Source organism: Schistocerca gregaria, chromosome 4 (assembly GCF_023897955.1).
Source record: "Schistocerca gregaria isolate iqSchGreg1 chromosome 4, iqSchGreg1.2, whole genome shotgun sequence".
In the NCBI taxonomy this organism is placed as follows: domain Eukaryota; kingdom Metazoa; phylum Arthropoda; class Insecta; order Orthoptera; family Acrididae; genus Schistocerca; species Schistocerca gregaria.
Genome location: NC_064923.1, coordinates 412,800,128 through 412,822,868, shown reverse-complemented (window position 1 = coordinate 412,822,868; position 22,741 = coordinate 412,800,128). Strand labels below are relative to the sequence as shown.

The following is a 22,741-nucleotide window of genomic DNA, read 5'->3' as shown; positions in this document are numbered from 1 at the left end:
TATCCTAAACTGTGGTGCCGCTACACACCCGTTGCTACTTCGAATCACATTCAAATTTCGTCGAATGGTTTTGAACGTTCCACCCTATACACTGGAGCAAAAACTGTGGCTGCACTATAATCCAAAGGGGTTCTCATGGTTACAGCCTCACAATGTTGTTAGAGAAGTGATTAACGTCCCAGGGTGTTAACAGTGACTAAGCTTGTCAAGAACATTGTTGTATTGCATATCGTACTGCAAACTGGTCGATTCCGAAACGTGTGTAAATGAACGCCCCAAGGGAAGCAGTGGTTTCATTGACGCCCTTTAAGCTACCTCCTGAGGTTTTTTCATGCCAATTCTGAGCAGCGGTGTCTGAAATGTTTTCCTCAGTCACCCGTAAAAACACCGTGTATATCAACATTGGGCGTCGCAGTTCTGACCTCTGTGCAGAGACGTCGGAAGAAGGGGTGAGATATAATTTGTAATGGAGGCGTGATAACCTTCCTATCGAGTGACACGTTCGCGCTGGCGTTGAGCAAATTTGTGGCGAAATTTGGTGCCAACATGATCTCGTTAACGCACCTTGTAACTCACACAATTTCTGCGCTCTCTCCCTTTTTTTCGCATGTGTCGACACCTCTGTATTTGAAGAGTCACAAATCCTGAGGGTGACGTCACAGTGTCTCCCTCCGCATCAGTACAGAATGTTGTAGGCACCTTTGAACAAAATTTCAAACTCCTGCGTCGTAATGGGCGAGAATGACGTCGTATCAAAAAAATTAATTATACTGTGCAGTGTCGGTGCAGAAGATATACCGCCTCTTTCAGAGGTAAACAAGCCAATTCGTTGAGTGGCTGTAGCAGATGGCACTGGAGACACGGGAACAGCGGCCCATTGGAGGGGGTGGTGGGGAAAAGTGCGTGACGCACTCTGTCAACGGAGGGCGGACGCTGGAAATAGCGCCACGGCGGACAGTGGCACCGAGCGCCGACGGCCGGAATCCGCAGCAGCCTCGCCTCACCTCGTATTTTCTGCCGCTAACTGCACCGGAGTAGGTAAGCACTGAGCCTCGATTACTACACAGCGAATGGAATTGGACGTAAGCGGACGAACATAATTCGCTATTTTACACCGCCATGCGCATGTACCCGTGAACAAAGGGGTTTTACTCGCTACAACACATGTCATAGCCACGGCGCAAGACTTTCATTGGGAGTCATTTACGTGGTCATCGCGCTGCTTTTGACGAAGCATACAAAGTGGCTTAGTAAAAGAAGAACAGGTATCTATATTTGTTCGTGGGGGTGAATGGTGTGGAGACAGTGCACTTAATACTGAAATGTAGCTTCAGTCTTCCTTAAAATTAACTGTGCCCCAAAACGTAGCACATACGTCAGTTGATACGTTTCATTCGCTTCATATTATAACTGAGGGCGATATTTAAAGGTAAAACACGAATTGCTGACGAGCAACATGCCCTTCTGAGTATCAGCAACTAAAGACACTTCACTTGTAAGTTTCCTTTAATTTACGTCTATGGTCACAGAATTGTTGTTAACAGATTACCGGTTTCAGTCTATAATGACCATCATCAGATCTGTTTTATAAAAACAAAATCCTAATATACTGCAGCCATAGTGGCATCGTCAAATGTTAAATGCAAAATCAGCACCAGCATCGTCAAACATATATAAATAACATCATATGCACGAGTCATGTTGGCAGTAACACTACGCCATTATGAATGCAGTACGTTAGGAATTTGTTTTTATAAAACAGATCTGATGATAGTCATTATAGACCGAAACCGGTAACCTGTTATCAAAAAGTTTGTGACAATGAACGTAAATTAAAGGAATTTTTTTTGTATATACAGGTCACTGTTTTATTCGCGACAGTGTCGCAGCTTGGGAGACACTTGTGTTAATAACTGTACCTCAGCTGTATCTCAGATAATACCTGCTGTCTGCAGAAACATATCTCAAGAACATCGATGATTTTTTAAAGTGCATATAAAGAGGATAATTTCAGTAAAATATTACTAAGGAAACGTGGCATATGCATACAGCGGATGCCAAAGACTACTTGATAAAATGTGACTAATATTTTATTAGAGGGCAGGTAGAGTTATAGCACGAATACAGGTTTTATTTGTTCACCTATTACATGAAAAAACCCTAAAATAACACTGACACACCAGTCATGTAATTACACATACCATGAATGTAAACAGCGAAAATGAGCAAGAGTTTTGCATGTTTCTAATTTTAATCAGCGTAATGGATTCATATTCGAGCTTGCTTACTTTCAAGAAAATTTACTGTGAAACAGTAACCTGGTAGCCAAGATCGCAGGAATTCTTTTTATTCCATGATTACCAGTTGCGGCGAAACTAAAGCCGCCATCATCGGATTTAGGGAGACAGAAAACATTATAAAAGTGGACTTGGATTCCACTTATATAACATGTATAAATATAAATTTAGTTACATACTTTACGACACATACAGGTCTGCAGATTTCATAAGTTTTGTATATGTCTATGTGATACAGTAATTTCTAGAATTATGTACAAGCCCTAATGACGTAGTGTTACCACACACGCAGAGCCTGTTATGACGCGAGCTGTGATATTCATTGGCGCCTCTTCTGCTAGCGCCATCTCGCGACGCGGCCTGTAGTGTGAGAACAGAGCCGGAGTTACGGTACTACCTAGCTTGCGCTTGTATGTGATGGAGACACCTAACATTTATAATGTCATCTCTCCTGGACGCCTATGTGCTACTTACGACAATTTCGTAAGGCCTGCGTGTTATAGGCAACTACTTGTATCACCATTGTTTGCCTTGATGTTGTAACCTGTATGTGTCCTAAGGTATGTAAATAAATTTATATGTATACATGTTATATAAGTGGAATCCAAGCCCTCTTTTATAGTGTTTTCTGTCCTCCTTAGGTCCGATGATGCCGGCTTTAGTTTCGTCGAAACTGGTAATCATTGAATAAAAGGAACAGGAATCTGCAGCAATTTGCGGAAGGGTTGCACTTCTGTCACGTTGAAAGATTCTTTTCAGTTGTCTTTGGTCCTGTTCTTGCACGATCTTTTTCCAGTCGCAGTGATGTTGGAGATTTGATGTTGTATCGGGTTCCTGACATTCACGGTACACTCGTGAAATGGTAGTACGGGAAAATCACCACTTCATCGTTACCTGGGACATATTGTGCCGGCTATAACACCACGTTCAGATTCACTTAAATCTTGATAACGTACCATTCTAGCAGCAGTAACCTATTTCACAACTGCGCCAGAATATTTGAATACGCGTGCCTATACCAGTTTCCTTGGCCCTTCAGTGTGGTGGTGGTGGTGGTTGGGATGTTTAAGGGGGACTAAACAGCTAAGGTCATCAGTCCCTCCCTTCAGTGTAATTCACAGCTTGAAGATAGAAATCATGAAGGAATGGGACTCGGATACAGTTTCCTGAGGTATATACAAGAAAACTATGTAAGAGTTATTTGGAAATCGCAACACAAACTTAAAGACACTTGAATATTGTAGCCAAAACACGGCGACGGCCGGCGCAGAGATTGAATGTACTTCGCACTGCAAGCTACGCGTCTGCATTCTGGAGACCTATTGACAGTAGTAATTTCTAGTTCTGTTGTTAGATTTGGTAGAACGCGAGTTCTTTTTTGAACAAGAGATCAATACGCCTGATTCATGTGGTAATAAATGTCCAATAATCGACAAGTGGAACTTCTGCCTTTTTTTTGTGTCGCTTTATCTCCAGTCCTACTGACAGCGTAATGACTGGTAGAGTGTTCTCAAAACTGAAGCCGACGGTTGGTAAAGAGCGACATCTTGCAGAGCCAGCAGTCTGGTAACGAATGTCCGCCCTCGAGCAGCGTCAGTTGATTGAAATATGCAAGGTCGTATCCAGTAGGAAATACAAGCTCCATGGCATAAATTTAGCGTTAATTATCAATTTGACAGCATAACTGCTGCTCAGTAATTTTGTGATTGTCAATATATTTGAAATCTAAAAGAGATTGTTTATTTACAGGTGTCCATCCCTTTATCCAGTGCTGTTAGTTAGTTACATGCCTGTGGATAATTTGAACGATTCTTTTATCGAAATCATGTAGAACGAGTCAGTTTACGTGTATGAATGCATGGTGCCTGCTGTAAAGAACAAATGCCGCGCATTCATAGAATTCATTCACCTTGATGGGCAATGAATCCACAAGCTTCAGTGCGAGTGCACAATATCATTCAACCTCTTACGGGAATCTTGAGTTAGTGAGCATCTAGGACATTTGTCAGCAGCTCGTGGTCTAGTGACTAACATTGCTGCCCCTGGATCATGGGGTTCCGGGTTCGATTCCCGGTCGGTTTAGGGATTTTCCCTGCCCGGTGACTTAGTACTCGTGTTGTCCTTATCATTTCATCATCATTATTAGTGACAGTGGCTAGATTGGATGGTGTAAAAGTGTACTCTGAAAAATTTGGGAGTTTGTACGGGCACTGATGACCGCGCAGTTGAGCGCCCCACAAACCCAACACCATTACCATGGAGGACATACAGGGGGACTGCGGATAGGTGGTGCTTGGTGGGAATTAGACCTGTTGATTTTATATATATATATATATATATATATATATATATATATATATATATATATATAGGGTGGTCCATTGATCGTGACCGGGTCAAATATATCACGAAATAAGAGTCAAACGAAAAAACTACAAAGAATGAAGCTTGTCTATCTTGAAGGGGGAAACCAGATGGCGCTATGGTTGGCCCGCTAGATGGCGCTACCTTTGGTGAAACGGATATCAAATGCGTTTTTTCAAATAGGAACCTGCATTTTTTGTTACATATTCGTTTAGTACGTAAAGAAATATGAATGTTTTAGTTGGACCACTTTTTTCGCTTGGTGATAGATGGAGCTGTAATAGTCACAAATATATGGCTCACAATTTTAGACGAACAGTTGGTAACAGGCAGGTTTTTTAAATTAAAATACAGAACGTAGATACGTTTGAACATTTTATTTCGATTGTCCCAATGTGATACATCCACCTTTGTGAACTTATCATTTCTGAGAACGCACACTGTTTGTTACAGCGTGATTATCTGTAAATACCACATTAATGGAATAAATGCTCAAAATGATGTCTGTCAACTAAACGCATTTGGCAATACCTGTAACGACATTCCTCTCAACAGCGAGTAGTTCGGCTTCCGTAATGTTCGCACGTGCATTGACAATGCGCTGACGCATGTTGTCAGGCGTTGTCGGTGGATCACGATAGCAAATATCCTTCAACTTTCCTCACAGTTAGAAATCCGGGGACGTCAGATCCGGTGAAAGTGCGGGCCATGGTATGGTGTTTCGACCACCAATCCTCCTGTCATGAAATACGCTATTCAATATCGCTTCAACCGCACGCTAGCTATGTGCCGGACATCCATAATGTTGGAAGTTCATCGCCATTCTGTCATGCAGTGTAACATCTTGTTGTAACATCGGTAGAACATTACGTAGGAAATCAGCATACAGCGCACCATTTAGATTGCCATCGATAGAATGGGGGCTACTTATCCTTCCTCCCATAATGCCGCACCATGCATTAATCCGCCAAGGTCGCTAATGTACCACTTGTCGCAGCCATCGTGGATTTTCCGTTGCCCAATAGTGCATATTATGGTGGTTTACGTTACCGCTGTTGGTGAATGACGCTTTGACGCTAAATAGAATGCTTAATCTGTCGTCGTCCAGTAATTTCTCTTGTGCCCAGTGGCAGAATTGTACACGACGTTCAAAGTCGTCGCCATGCAATTCCTGGTGCACAGAAATATGGTAGGGTGCAATCGGTGTTGATATAGCGTTCTCAACACCGACGTTTTTGAGATTCCCGATTCTCGCGCAATTTGTCTGCAACTGATGTGCGGATTAGCCGCGACAGCAGCTAAAACGCCTACTTGGGCATCATCATTTCTTGCAGGTCGTGGCTGACGTTTCACATGTGGTTGAACACTTCCTGTGTCCTTAAATAACGTAACTATCCTGCGAACGGTCCAGACACTTGGATGATGTCGTCCAGGATACCGAGCAGCATGCATAGCACACGCCCGTTGGTCATTTTGATCACAATAGCCATACATCAACACTATATCTATCTTTTCCACAATTGTAAAAGGTCCATTTTAACACGGGTAATGTATCACGAAGCAAATACCGTCCGCACTGGCGGAATGTTACGTGATACGACGTACTTATACGTTTGTGACTATCTATCACAAAGCGAAAAAAGTGGTCCAACGAAAACATTCATATTTCTTTACGTACTACACGAATATGTGATAAGACATGGAAGTTCCTATTTAAGAAAACGCGGTTGATATCCGTTTGACCTATGGCAGCGCCGTCTAGCGGGCCAAAAATAGCGCCATCTGGTTTCCCTTGAGGGGGAGTTTCGTTCTTTGTAGTTTTTTTGTTTGATGCTTCTTTCGTGAGATATTTGGGTGGGACACTATCAATGGACCACCGCGGTATTTTTACCGATATATCGACATTAAAAGGGCAACATCGAGTGCCGATATTTTTTATTTTATATTATTATTTTTCATCATTTTCAGAAAATATTTGAAGGTGTTCTTTCGAAATTGTAGTAGGTCATAATTTTACTGTCACTGTGTGAATGAGTCTTACTACTGTTTGAGCTTTCATTACGTCCAATATTTCTCTTTGATTGTGTGAAATATCTATATGTGGTATATGTGGCACAAAAATGAACTCCGACTGCACTCGGGGTGGCGATGTGAATGGAGTAAAAAGATTTTCTATGTGTGCAATGCGGTTATCACCGAGCTTGAACCTTCACGTTTTTCTTTCAATTCTTGTTCTAAGGGTGATAGGTGGGCTGGTGGCTTGTTGACTTACAGAATATCGGTCCATAAGTATGCAGCTCTAAAACGGGTGGTATGTTTACGATGTGCTGCCGGTATTATTACTAGTAGGTGTGTCGATACATTTACCAGTGTCTTCTTGATATATCGGTACATATACCGATATATCGACAGACGTCGGCTATATATATTTTTAATATCGATATATCGGATTTCCTAGTGGGAATGTGAATCGTCCGGGGAGTGTGCTGAGATAGCCCGTGCATTTACGATAAAATTAGTGTCCAAGTGGCGCAGTGGATAACGCAGCTCCTTTGCAAGCAGAGGATCCAGAGTTCGAGTCATTGTGGAGCACACATTTTTTACTTGTCGCTGCCGATTCTGCATTAAGTCGCCATGCAGTTGATGTCGTCAGTACCTTCCCTTTTCTTTCCTTTCTCCTCCGTCCACCTTTAAATTACATAATATGCATACATCATCAGTGGCATTACTAGTGAAGGCATTTTTTATTGTTGCTCTTAAAAGCTACTTTTTTTTGTTAAACAGGCTGTCAATTTTTAAACAGACATTTGTCCATTGAATAGAAATAGTTGTCCAGGAGAAATTACTGTAGCACTTAAATCTTGCTTTGCTACTTGTCAGCCATTTTCTACATATGGTCCTCTTTCCCGGACCACCGATAGCTTTAATAATGGGTAATAAAGGTCATTTTTTCTTGTAATGGTGGAGGTATAAACATCGCTATTCTTCTGAAACTATTATGTATTATTTATGATGCATTTCACTAAGGCATATGCGTATTGTAATGGTGCAGTTAAAATGCCGATCTCCTTCATATCAACACCACATATTATTCTAACTGTTCTCTTTTCTGCAATCAGTACTTTGCAGTATCCAATTATAAACCCAGCTCTACAGTTCAGGAAAGTTCACTTTGACGTGAAGTCTCTTCAATTTCTGTCATTAAGCGGCAGTCCCGAGTGAAAATTGCACATGACAGAAAATACACTCCTGGAAATGGAAAAAAGAACGCATTGACACCGGTGTGTCAGACCCACCATACTTGCTCCGGACACTGCGAGAAGGCTGTACAAGCAATGATCACACGCACGGCACAGCGGACACACCAGGAACCGCGGTGTTGGCCGTCGAATGGCTCTAGCTGCGCAGCATTTGTGCACCGCCGCCGTCAGTGTCAGCCAGTTTGCCGTGGCATACGGAGCTCCATCGCAGTCTTTAACACTGGTAGCATGCCGCGACAGCGTGGACGTGAACCGTATGTGCAGTTGACGGACTTTGAGCGAGGGCGTATAGTGGGCATGCGGGAGGCCTGGTGGACGTACCGCCGAATTGCTCAACACGTGGGGCGTGAGGTCTCCACAGTACATCGATGTTGTCGCCAGTGGTCGGCGGAAGGTGCACGTGCCCGTCGACCTGGGACCGGACCGCAGCGACGCATGGATGCACGCCAAGACCGTAGGATCCTACGCAGTGCCGTAGGGGACCGCACCGCCACTTCCCAGCAAATTAGGGACACTGTTGCACCTGGGGTATCGGCGAGGACCATTCGCAACCGTCTCCATGAAGCTGGGCTACGGTCCCGCACACCGTTAGGCCGTCTTCCGCTCACGCCCCAACATCGTGCAGCCCGCCTCCAGTGGTGTCGCGACAGGCGTGAATTGAGGGACGAACGGAGACGTGTCGTCTTCAGCGATGAGAGTCGCTTCTGCTTGGTGCCAATGATGGTCGTATGCGTGTTTGGCGCAGTGCAGGTGAGCGCCACAATCAGGACTGCATACGACCGAGGCACACAGGGTCAACACCCGGCATCATGGTGTGGGGAGCGATCTCCTACACTGGCCGTACACCTCTGGTGATCGTCGAGGGGACGCTGAATAGTGCACGGTACATCCAAACCGTCATCGAACCCATCGTTCTACCATTCCTAGACCGGCAAGGAAACTACGATCGTCTCCATGGGAGAATAGCAGCCTGCATTGCTGCGGAAGGTGGATATACACTGTACTAGTGCCGACATTGTGCATGCTCTGTTGCCTGTGTCTATGTGCCTGTGGTTCTGTCAGTGTGATCATATGATGTATCTGACCCCAGGAATGTGTCAATAAAGTTTCCCCTTCCTGGGAAAATGAATTCACGGTGTTCTTATTTCAATTTCCAGGAGTGTATTAGAAAAAGGGGAATTTACTCCTAGTGAGAATTGAAGTTCGACATATTCGCCAAGGAAATGACAGTTGTTTATTGGACTTTTTTCTCAAAATGTTGGAATGTTAGAGCGATAAGCATACAGAATGCCACAGCAAGCGCAGATGGTCAGAGGGTGCGTTGATTAACTAAACTGGTTTAAGTCGAAAACCAGATGTGTAAGGCTTGCTAGGCGGTACAGTACCCACGGCCGCTGCAACGAGAACATGAACCCGATTAGCGCCCCCACATGGGCACTACGTCCTACGTTCTACAAGATTATGACTGCGTTAACAAGATCGCAGTAACATGTGTTTAACATAGAAAAAAAAAAAAAAAAACGCGTCAGCAGCCGTGGTCACCAACGCAAGCCTGTGCCGAGGCCCTCGACTCAGAGGTAAGCCAATTCGAATCCTGGTGGTGGATGAAAGTTTCTCTGTCAATATTTGGCCGTTAAGCACGGCGGTCCCTCTTGGTGCTATATGCCGGCAGCGGGTTTCACCCTCTCCCTTTTTTCATCATCATTCCAATACGAACATGCCACTACACTAAACACACAAGTACCACAGTACAGTCACCAACACTTAATACACACACTTAGTACACAGCTCGCATACTTCGCGACAGAAAGGTGGCTGCGGGCGTGGAGTATAGGTAAAACGTTTCCCATTAGGCAGCTGAACGTGCCCTTCGGTGTCTCCCAACCGTTAATGCCGTGCGACTTTACTGTAAACGACTCAGTGCACCTACTCACAGCAATAACAGCCAGCACTGCAAACAGAAATTCATTAGCAATGGGAATGAAGACAGGTAACAGTTCATTAACGTCCAGGCCATTAACGACGCAGCTCTGGCTCAGATGGAAAAGGATGCAAAAGGAAATCAACAGCGGCCTATTGAAAGAAACATACACGGCATTAAGCTGCAACGTTTTACGGAAGACACTGGAAACTTAAACCAGTAGATATGTAGTCCCTGGTATTGTGTATCAGATATGGCGAGGACCCTATTGCGAAATACATACAACTTGCATAGGAACATCATCAGTCACATTTGTTTCATTTTTCTCTCTTCCTTAGGTGTGCTATACTTTTAACGCGTTCTGTTTCAGTTTTACTGGTGCACCATGTTGGCTGTACGATAAAGATCGGATTCAGTATTTCGGCTTAGTGTGATTAGAATCTCTTGCGTTACTTTATCTGCAGAGGATCCCTTTCCTAACTAGGCTGAAAGTGGCTTTCGACTCCCAGTCTGCCAGTTCCAAGCTGGTGTTGCAGTGTCCTCTATTCTCAGACAGTGATAGTTCTGTTAACCTTTCGCCTACATTTAGTTGTACAGTCTGCAAACCAATGTGAAGCGCGTGACAGATGCTGCTTCACATTGTACCACTTACTCGGTCTTTTCCAGCTTCTTTCGCGTACAAAGCGCGAGAAGAATTGCTGCATCACTCACGCGATAAGTAATTAAAACTCCATTCATTCATCAGTATGGCCACCACCAGCGACAGAGACTGTCAGTGCCCACACCAGCTGGACTGCTGTAACAAAGTCTGCCACTCGCAGCTACGTACCCTATACACAGCTAACAAGGCTCCGGATTTTTTATACTCTGTAAGGCCACACTACTGGCTGCCTTGTTCGTTCACCTGCAGCCTACCCGTTGCTTCTTATTAATATTTCTGTTTGTTAAACTAGAGCCTAAAGCAAAACATGTTCTCAAAAAGAATGAAGAGGAGATTTCAGTATGCTTATAAGTAGTTGATACTGAATAGAAAGGTTCAGTTTACTTTAACACATAAATCGACATAACATGTAGTCTCGAAACCAATATTACACCTAAAATACCAGTTTGTTCTTAAATTTCGCTAATTATGGTACGCTAAGGTCCTTGTTTCAACAGATTTTGTACTCTTCACATTTTATTTTTAAAGTACCTCTGTCATTCAAGAAATATGGTATTTTTCATTACTCGGAGAAGTTCTTTTTCTCAGACATAAAACACAGATATGTATCATCTTTTCCTTTCTTTCGCGTTTTAATTTTTTATTCTTCTTAGCGTTGTTCGTTCCGCCGTATAGTTCTTTTAAGGGAGTCCGCTCTTATTATCGTTAGCTATTGGCCTGCCCTCTGTTGGTTAATGTTGCGTCCACAGAGCACGCCTTCTTCGTCTAGTAATATCTTCCCAGACAGACTCTGTAATGGTGTGCTAAAAACGCAAAAAATCTTCAGTTGTGGTCTTCTTACACGCATTCTTCACCATTCTACGCTCATTCCCAGATAAAAATAAGAAGAATCATAAATTTCACATAGTATGCACTTAAGACAAAAAAAGACGTTACCACGAATGAATTATTCGCACCTTCGTCGTCTAGTGATATCTTCCTAGTCAGACTCTGTAACGATATACTAAAAACACAAAAAAATCTCCAGCTGTGCTTTTCGTACACAAATTCTTCACTCATTCCCGGATAAAAATAAAGATAAATTTCACGTAACACACTGTAAGACAAAAAACAAAAGACGATACCATGAAGGAATTATCCGAGTGGGACGGAAATCGGTAGATGTGATGTACATGTGCAGCGAAACAAATGATTACAATTTCAGAAAAATTTGATGATTCATTGAAGAGAGAGAGCTTCACAAATTGAGCGAGTCAATAACACGTTGGCGTACCTCTGGCCCTTATGAAAGCTGTTATTCGACTTCGCGTTGATTGACTGAGTTGTTGGATGTCCTCCTGAGGGATGTGGCGCCAAATTGTCTCCAATTCTTGTGTTACATCGTCAAAGTCCCGAGAGGGTTGTAGGGCGCTGCCCATAATGCTTGAAACTTCCTCAATTGGCGAGGGATCCGCCGACCCTACTGGGCAAGGTAGGGTATGGCAAGCACGAAGACAAGCAGCAGAAACTCTCGTCGTGTGCGGGCGAGCGATATCTTGTTGAAATGTAAGCCCAGGATGGCTTGCCATGAAGGGCAGCAAAGCGGGACGCAGACCTTCGCCGACGTACCACTGTGCTGTAAGGGTGCCACGGAGTGACAACCAAAGGTGTACTGCTGTAAAACGATAAGGCACCCCAGACCATCACACCTGGTTGTTGAGCCTTATGGTGGGCAACAGTCAGGTACCTGGTATCCCACCCCTGTTCGCGGAGTCTCCAGACAGGTCTTCGGCCTGGAATCTCATTGACTGGAGGTGATGAGTCCGGCTTCGAAGTGAGCGCTGATGACCAGCGAAGACCTGGTCGGAGACTCCTCAGACAGTGACGAGATACCAACCTCACTGTCACCCGCCGTACTGCCCGACAAGTGGGGTGCCATTTCATTTTACAGCAGTACCCTTTTCGTTGTCGTCCGCTGAAGCCTTAAAGCACAGCGCTATGTCGGCGATATTCTCTGGCTCGTTTTCTGGTTAGCTGGAATAGCTTCCTGGACTCAGGTACGCGCGCCGGCCCCGGATTGGATCCGAACGGCTGATTAACGACGAGCGCCGGTGTGCCAGCCAGCCTGGATGTGGTTTTTAGGCGGTTTTCCACATCCCCCTAGGTGAACACCGGGCTGGTCCCCACGTCCCACCTCACTTGTACAGCTCGCAGACATCTGAACACTTTCGCACTATTCCATGGATTACACTAGTCGCAGGCAGTTGGAGTACACTAATTCCTTCCCGGGAGGTACGGGGTGGCGGCAAGAAGGGCATCTGGTCACCCTTTCAACTAACATTGCCACGTCTGATTAACCGTGCCGCCCCTGCGTATCCGCGGGAAAAACAGCACAAGCGAAAGAAGAAAGAAAAAGAATTCTCTGGCTCGTTTTGTTGCCCTTCATGGCAAGCCATCCTGGGCTTACATTTCAGAGAGATAATGCCCGCTTACAGACGGCGAGAGTTTCTGCTGTTTGTCTTCCTGGTTGCCAAACCCTACTTCGCCCAGTAAGGTCGGCGGATCTCTCAACATCCAGAACGTTCGAGCATTATGGGCAGGACCCTCCATTCTTCTCGGGATTTTGACGATCTAACGTGCGAAATGCACAGAATTTGGCAGGTTATCCCTCAGGACGACAGTGAATTATTCTAACAATCAATACTAAGCTGAATAACTGTTTGCATAAGGGCCGGAGATTGACTAACGCGTTACTGACTTCCTCAATTTGTGAAGCTCTTTCTCTTCAATAAATCATCCAATTTTTCTGAGATAGTGAAACTTCCCCTTTGAAAATTAAGAATGACAATGCTGGAAAAACTCTTACGTTATTTGATTTTCAAACAGCTGAGCAAAACTGAAAGTACTCAGTCTTTACTTATTCTGATCATCACTAAAGTGACACACAATATTTTTAGTGCAACGCAATTTGACTTTCAATAAACTCTACAAAAGAATGGCCCTGGCTAACAATAACCTATACCTTTCATGAATCATCTACCTCTCAAAAATCTTCGTTTCTCGAACTGCTGCAATACAGCCAGTGCCAATACTGCCAGCTAAATAAAAGATTTTAACTACTGAAGGCACCAACTACTGATAGACATAGTTAGCAAATGAAAGATTTTGATAGAGAAAAACAAAGTATTTACATTAATAGTTACAAATTTCCTTTTCACATCCAGATCATCCGCTAATAGTAACCTCTCAAAACCTGGCATCTCTCTACCTACATCCACCAGAGCTGGCGACTCACCTCCAGTTGCCCAACGCTACGGGCTGTTCACATCCAACTGCCCAACAATACAGTAGCGAATAATCTAACAATGAGTTCAACCAGCCACAGACTGCACACAGCGCAGTCAGCGATTTTCACACAGACCGCTACGTGGCGTTACCAACATAAAAACCTAAACAGCCTACTTACAACAGTAATCATTTGTTTGTCTGTACATGTACATCTCACTCACCTATTTCCGTCCCATTTGGGCAAATCCTTCGTTGAACGTCGTCGGCGTCTCTCTCTCTCTCTCTCTCTCTCTCTCTCTCTCTCTCTCTCTCTCTGTTCTTTTTTTTTTCTTAGGTTGTATTTACTGATGTCAGGGGAAAGTATCATCTGACGTTCCCTATGTGAGCGATATGTAGGGTATTGTAGCACTTCCTAAATTCCTCAGTTGAAGTTAGTTTTTTAAACATTCTAAGTAAGTACCCTCGGGATAGTTGGTCTGTATTCTCTCGGATCTGGGAGTTCAGTTTCTGCAGCATCTCCTTTACGCTCTCCCATGGGTGGAACAAACGTGTCAGCAACGATGCTGTCCATCTTCGTACATATTAATTATCTCATATTAGTCTTATTTGGTGTGGATCCAACACACTTGAGCAATATTCTAGGACGGGAACCACCAGTGTTTTGCAATCAATCTCCTTTGTAATTTGACTGCGTTTTCTTAGTATCCTACCAAGGAGGTCAAGTTTCCCGCCTGCTTCAGTTAAAGCTGAGAGTATAAACATCGCTCCATTTCATATATCTATAATTGGTCAGACCCAGCTATTGATATCAGTTCACTGAATCCAGTTCTGACTCACTGATATTGTAGTTACAGAATATGACATTTTTTTCCATTTTGTGTGTTTAGTGCATAGTTTTGTATCTCTGAACATTTAACGGAAAATTTGTACGTTACACGTTTAAAATACTTCCGTGCAGTGTTTTTCAGATAAAATTTGTTTGACGTAAATTAGGGTAATCCGTAGTCAATACAGAGCTTATTGTCGAAAACGCAGTAAATCCTTGAAAACTTTCCTGCTAATCTGGTTTCCAAAAACATAATTGGACTTGGTGGTGAACTGACGTTGCGTAGAGACTTCAGATTGCTGTTACAATCAACACGTGAAAGATCGAGGAGTTAATTGTGCAACTTTTATTTAGGTTTTAGGGTGTTTTGCTAAATCAGTATTTTTAACTGCTAGAATGAAATTTGCCACAAACGCACGAACGTTTGGCCTCAGCATAACTGCCACAGCTCGATCGCCAGTGACTAAGAAGTCGCTTGTGCATTAAATCCTTAAATGAAAATGGAAACATATAACATTCGAGGTAGCAAGTGTACCTTCATATCTCAACCTTTAGAGATGAATATTTTAAGCGTGCTAAGAACATAATGATTACAGCCTGGCCGGAGTGGCTGTGCGGTTCTAGGCGCCACAGTCTGGAGCCGAGCGACCGCTCCGCTCGTAGGTTCGAATCCTGTCTCGGGCATGGATGTGTCTGATGTCCTTAGGTTAGTTAGGTTTAATTAGTTCTAAGTTCTAGGGGACTGATGACCTCAGAACTTAAGTCGCATAGTGCTCAGAGCCATAATGATTACAGGGATTTAAATATTTGCAAGTTATTGTGGTGTGCTTCAAAGAGTACGTGCATTGCAACTTGTTCTTTACCGATTAACATGTCAGGCTTAGGGCCCGACAGCCGAATGTCACTGTTTTTCAGCGCTGCACGTGTTTCTTCCCTGCGCGTGTTTAACAGCGGTTCCACTTTAAGATTCGTGTCCTCTAGGGCTGAGTGAATTACGTAAACGTACAGCGCTAATAATAGTCGGTATTCTTAAGAAGAAGGCTTTTAATGTCTTAATGCAAACACTTAATTATTAACTGCACGCCGAATATCACGTAAAATATTAATATTGTATCATTGGAATAATGAGCGCTAGGACAATTTCATGTAAGGGCTCCGCCAGGTGTGGGCACTACTACACACAGTAGTTGCAGCATCAGAGACTATTTTCATCCCTCTATTACAGTTCAAAGAATCTGTAAATCATTTTGGAAAAAGTTTTTCGACATGGTTTCCATACAACAAAATGAAACAATTACACTTCATCTAATAATTTCCGGGTATGCAGCCGGATCCCGTTGACATTCTGCCACGATATTTCGGCCCAGAGACGTCCGGCCATCATCAGGTGAGTACACAACTACTGAAGAGCCCAGGTGCAGTCGCGGTATTTATACCGATTCTCGCGCACGTGTTGACATGCGCGGCATAGCCGAGTTGTACGTGCTGCCCTCGGTGGTGAAAGTAAAAGATCATCTAGTCATTGAGAATCGAATGACGCTGTCTATTCCGCTGTGAATGTATAATTTTAATAACAGGATTCCAAATTTTATCCAGTTGAAAGCCGTTGTCACGATTTATAAGATTATCGGCAAGACGTATTTCCACTGATTCCTTGATTACGGAATCCCAAAATCCGGAAACCGGAGCTAAAATTTTTGTTCCATTGTATTCCATTGAATGTCCCAATGAAATACAGTGCTCTGCTACTGCCGATTTTGACGGTTGCCGCAGACGGGTGTATCTTTCATGTTCTGTACATCGTTCATGGACAGTTCTTGTCGTCTGGCCAATATATGCAGAGCCACATTCACAGGGAATTTTGTAGACGCCTGCTTTCTTCAGTTGTAAATCGTCTTTAACGGATCCAACCAGGGCCCGGTTCTTTGCTGGTGGACGGAAGATAACCTTGATTTTATTCTTCTTCAGTAGTCGGCCTATTTTCGACGACACATTCCCGGCGTATGGAAGAAACGCAGTTGATTTAAAGTCGTCATCAGCGTCCTCAGTGCGCTGCTTCTTGTTATGACAGTTGCGCATGGCCTTTCTTATTTGGCGTGAAGTGTAGCCATTCTCTTTAAAAACCTTCTCCAAGTGTTCTAATTCTGCGTGGAGGTTTTCATCGTCCGATATTACATGCGCTCGATGTATACACCCGTCTGCGGCAACCGTCAAAATCGGCAGTAGCAGAGCACTGTATTTCATTGGGACATTCAATGGAATACAATGGAACAAAAATTTTAGCTCCGGTTTCCGGATTTTGGGATTCCGTAATCAAGGAATCAGTGGAAATACGTCTTGCCGATAATCTTATAAATCGTGACAACGGCTTTCAACTGGATAAAACTTGGAATCCTGTTATTAAAATTATACATTCACAGCGGAATAGACAGCGTCATTCGATACTCAATGACTAGATGATCGTTTACTTTCACCACCGAGGGCAGCACGTACAACTCGGCTATGCCGCGCATGTCAACACGTGCGCGAGAATCGGTATAAATACCGCGACTGCACCTGGGCTCTTCAGTAGTTGTGTACTCACCTGATGATGGCCGGACGTCTCTGGGCCGAAATATCGTGGCAGAATGTCGACGGGATCCGGCTGCATACCCGGAAATTATTAGAAGAACAAATACGCCGGGAAAATTTCAGAAGTCACATCAAATACCTTTACGGGGAGGAGATGGTTCAGGATATCCACGTACTGGATAAATTACGTGAGAAAAGAGCCAGGTTGCTGTGTTCACTAAATTTTTTACTGAAATGTAGAAACAATAACTTGATTCCAACTTTCGCCAGAGTTGTTCATTTTATTAATAGTGTGGCCGCCAACAATATAAAACGCAAGGCGAGTCTGGCTTTATTAAGAGAACGAATCCGTTATACGCGTCGTGAGTTAGACACTGTTGCCAGGAATTTATATTATTTACATCTGAAGATTGCAGCAAGATGTTCTTCCCTTAGCTGGGACTGGATTGACGGTGTATCCTGGGCCAAGGCAGACTGGGCTCACAGGAACAGTACGAACAGGCAAAGTGCGAAGTTTAGCCAACTCTTAACAAGAAAGCCGCAAGAAGCTATCTCTGGACGATCCGTGGTGAACCTTACGGAGAAATCATTTGACGATGCGACGATGTCAGTGCTTGCGAAAGATTTAAACTTCGCCCCTACTCCTGTTTCACTGCCTTTAACGGATTTCATCAGTTCCATTGAGGAAGCCATTAGACGTCTCCCTGCGGATAATGCAGACGAAATTCGACGTGAATCTTGCCGAACGTTGCTGAAATGTGCGCCACAACGGAGTAACATCTCGCCAGCTGAAAGAGCTGCTCTCCGCAGCCTCAGAGAAGATACTAGCACAGTCGTACTGCATGCGGATAAGGGTAACGCCACAGTTCTTCTGACAAGGGAAGCCTAAAACGAGAAGATATATTGTCAGCTAAATGATTCCACGTACCGCAGAATTGAAAAGACCCAACAAGCCGAATATCAAGGAAAACTGCTACCCTTTTGAACGACTGTTCTCTACCTGAACAAATTATCAAGAGATTGAGACCACACAATGCAGTACCACCAAGACTCTACGGTCTTCCCAAGATACACAAGGATGGTGCCCCACTACGATTAATAGTGAGTAATATTGGTGCTGCCACCTATTCTACAGCAAAATATCTGGCCTCACTACTAAAGCCGTATGTGGGTAAGTGTTGCCACCATATACGTAATTCCGAGGATTTTGTCAGTCGCTTGAAGGAAGTTAAGCTTAGCAGCTCGGATTTATTAGTCAGCTTTGATGTGGTCTCACTGTTTACCAAAGTGCCTTTAATGGAATCGTTACATCTTATTGGTAACTTATTCAGTGCAGAAATGACGGCCTTGTTTGAACATATACTCTCCTCAACGTACTTTCTATTCAATGACGAATTCTTTGAACAAACAGACGGCGTCGCCATGGGGAGCCCTTTGTCCCCTGTGGTAGCTAATCTGTTTATGGAGGACTTTGAGGAGAAAGCACTTGAGTCTTCTGTCTTAAAGCCTACGGTCTTCTGGCGGTACGTAGATGATACTTTTGTTGTATGGCCTCATGGCAGACAGGAACTGGAGAAATTCCTTCATCATTTAAACTCTTTACATGAGAACATCAAATTCACGATGGAGATTGAAAAAGATGGCACTTTACCATTTCTAGACGTGCTAGTATGCCGTAAAAATGATGGGTCATTAGGACATTCTGTGTACAGGAAACCGACTCACACAGATCTGTATCTCCAGGCGTCAAGCTGCCACCACCCAGCACAAACAGCCGGTGTTCTCAGTACCTTAATACATCGAGCGCATGTAATATCGGACGATGAAAACCTCCACGCAGAATTAGAACACTTGGAGAAGGTTTTTAAAGAGAATGGCTACACTTCACGCCAAATAAGAAAGGCCATGCGCAACTGTCATAACAAGAAGCAGCGCACTGAGGACGCTGATGACGACTTTAAATCAACTGCGTTTCTTCCATACGCCGGGAATGTGTCGTCGAAAATAGGCCGACTACTGAAGAAGAATAAAATCAAGGTTATCTTCCGTCCACCAGCAAAGAACCGGGCCCTGGTTGGATCCGTTAAAGACGATTTACAACTGAAGAAAGCAGGCGTCTACAAAATTCCCTGTGAATGTGGCTCTGCATATATTGGCCAGACGACAAGAACTGTCCATGAACGATGTACAGAACATGAAAGATACACCCGTCTGCGGCAACCGTCAAAATCGGCAGTAGCAGAGCACTGTATTTCATTGGGACATTCAATGGAATACAATGGAACAAAAATTTTAGCTCCGGTTTCCGGATTTTGGGATTCCGTAATCAAGGAATCAGTGGAAACACGTCTTGCCGATAATCTTATAAATCGTGACAACGGCTTTCAACTGGATAAAATTTGGAATCCTGTTATTAAAATTATACATTCACAGCGGAATAGACAGCGTCATTCGATTCTCAATGACTAGATGATCTTTTACTTTCACCACCGAGGGCAGCACGTACAACTCGGCTATGCCGCGCATGTCAACACGTGCGCGAGAATCGGTATAAATACCGCGACTGCACCTGGGCTCTTCAGTAGTTGTGTACTCACCTGATGATGGCCGGACGTCTCTGGGCCGAAATATCGTGGCAGAATGTCGACGGGATCCGGCTGCATACCCGGAAATTATTAGAAGAACAAATACGCCGGGAAAATTTCAGAAGTCACAATTACACTTCAATTAACAATATGGAATAAATAAAAAATTTTAAAATAATGCTTCGTAGTGGGCAGGTGAATTAATCATCAGTACTGGTGTGCATATACCTGAATCAGTCATCAATGCAAAGCATTCATTAGCTCGAATAATTTCTTGTTATATAAAATATGCTACCTACGCCGTTATCTTTTGCGTTAATAGTGACTAAATAAATATATTGGTAGCTAAAACGACGCAAAGTCATAAAGTTGCTAAACTTTAACATTAGCCAAAAGAAGAAACTTTCTTTCAGTTATAAGAACAATATACAGGTACACTGTTTTCGCATGATAATTCGCCCCTGAATACAAATCTAAATTGACAGTTTCTCAATCGATCTCAGTTCGCATGTAGTAATGATTGTTGTAAATGCTTAATTCAGTCTTTATCACACTGTTTGATTTCGCTAAATCGAGGCAAAGCGCAGGAATCTTTTTCCGAGAGGATAAGGCGTAAAAAGGTCATATGGGCACAGAGCCTGAGATACACACACTTGAAGGAAGAGGTAAAACGTATTTGACAGTGTACGGTTCATTGATTGGAAGCACACACAAAGATATTCCAGACAAGTAGGAATGTTCTGTCTGCACCAGTGTCTGACCTCCACATTCAAGAGGGCACTGTTGTCGTCCATGACGCGGCGCCCTCACACATCAGTACTAGGGGGTCCGACGTCTTTTTGCAGTCATTAAGCCACTTAGCCTTCTCCTGGCTAACAGAGCGACATTCGTCCTCAAGCATGTCTGGAATGGTATTTCTCGAAAATTGACGCGTTGCACTTCCCAGTTTTCGAGAATATTCTAAGCCCAAAGCGAACACTGAAGCATTCGATTTCTCCGTAAACATAAGCACGTTAGATAACGATCAGTTTGGCTTTAGGAAAGGTAAAGGCATAAGAGAAGCAGTTTTGACATTGCGGTTGATAAATCTCTCCATTTCCGCATTACAACAACGACTGCACTGAACCCCCCCCCCCCCCCCCAAAAAAAAAAAAAATCCTAGTGCTACCACATGCCGCCTGTGATCTGTTACTGCACGTTGGCGTCACATAAATGTGACTGGACTGTGTAAAATCTGTCTAAGTTCGCTTGAGGACCACAGCACAGCTACGACATCTGAGGATGGGCTTATAACAGTCCGAAACCGGTCGTGGGAAAATAAAGTAATTTACAACTGAAGCGGTATTTTTAACCTCTGCTTTAATGCTCAGTTGCGGATGTTCTTCCAACAGGATTGTTTGTACAAAAGATAATGTTATGCATCTGGTGAAACAGAGACGGTGTAGTGTACTACGAATTGCTTCCCCAAGGTGTAGCCACCATTGCTGACATTTACTGTCAACAACTGACGCGTCTTACAGAGACAGTCCAAGACAAGCGACCAGGAATACTACATGAAGTGATGCTACTGCACCATAACGCCGGTCCGCATTCTGCTAGACTGACAAAATACACCGAACAGGTGTTGGGTTGGGTAGTCATTCCGCACCCATCTTATCCACCTGATCTTGCGCCCTCAGATTTTCACGTTTTCCATTCTCTATCAAACAAGCTACAAGGAATCTCTTTCCGGATGAAAATGCGCTCCGAATATGGCTCGACGAGTTCTTCGCCTCAAAATCGAGAAGTTACCTCAGTATCGCCAGACTGTTGTAAACAGTGAAGGAGAATAAATTATTGATGACTAAAGTCTCTGTTATATGTATCTGTTCTGTTTATTAAACTTATGGGAAAACGCTACTAACTTATGCACAAACGCAATATAAGCATCCGGTAGTTGCCAGTATCCGTTAGTTGTTACTTGAGACTTATCACAGTGTAACAGCTACGGTGATAAATAACACGAGGAACATTTTAACGTTGCTAGAGGGCAGAGGAATACAAGATGTGAATTCGTAAAACGTGTTTCAAATCTATGACAAATCACAAGTAAAAATGCCAGTTACAGAAAGAAACATTAATAGAGGTAACTACACTACTGGCCATTAAAACTACTACACCACGAAGATGACATGCTACAGACGCAAAATTTAACCGACAGGAAGAAGATGCTGTGATGTGTAAATGATTAGCTTTTCAGAGCATTCACGCAAGGTTGGTGCCGGTGGCGATACCTAGTACGTGCTGACACGAGGAAAGTTTCCAACCGATTTCTCATACACAAACAGCACTTGACCGGCGTTGCCTGGTGAAATGTTGTTGTGATGCCTCGTGTAAGGACTTTGCCAAAGGTCGGATTGTAGCCTATAGCGATTGCGATTTATCACATCGCGACATTGCTGCTCGCGCTGGTCGAGATCCAATGACTGTTAGCAGAATATGGAATCGGTGGGTTCAGGAGGGTAACACGGAACGCCGTGCTGGATCTCAATGGTCTCGTTTTACTAGCAGTCGAGATGACAGGCATCTTATCCGCTTCGCTGTAACTGATCGTGCAGCCACGTCTCGATCCCTGAGTCAACAGATGGGGACGTTTGCAAGACAACAAGCATCTGCACGAACAGTTCGACGATGTTTGCAGCAGCATGGACAATCAGCTCGGAGACGATGGCTGCGGTTACCCTTGACGCTGCGTCACAGACAGGAGCGCCTGCGATGGTGTTCTCAATGACGAACCTGGGTGCACGAATGACAAAACGTCATTTTTTTCGGATGAATCCAGGTCCTGTTTGCAGCATTACGATGGCCGCATCCGTGTTTGCCGACATCGCGGTGTACGCACATTGAATGCATGTATTCGTCACCGCCGTACTGGCGTATCACCCGGCGTGGTGGTATGGGGTGCCATCGGTTACACGTCTTGGTCACCAACAGTGGACGTTACATTTCA

At 43.9% G+C, this 22,741-nt stretch overlaps 1 protein-coding gene across 1 annotated transcript in view; it reads left to right on the top strand.

The window, feature by feature from the left end:
* The first annotated feature begins 967 nt into the window (after positions 1-967).
* LOC126266619 (L-lactate dehydrogenase) overlaps positions 968-22,741 on the top strand; it is a 291,594-nt gene continuing 269,820 nt past the window's right edge. The window contains exon 1 of the mRNA XM_049970968.1: positions 968-1,038. The gene's annotated coding sequence lies outside the window, so the exon portion shown is untranslated. The remainder of the gene's footprint in view (positions 1,039-22,741) is intronic.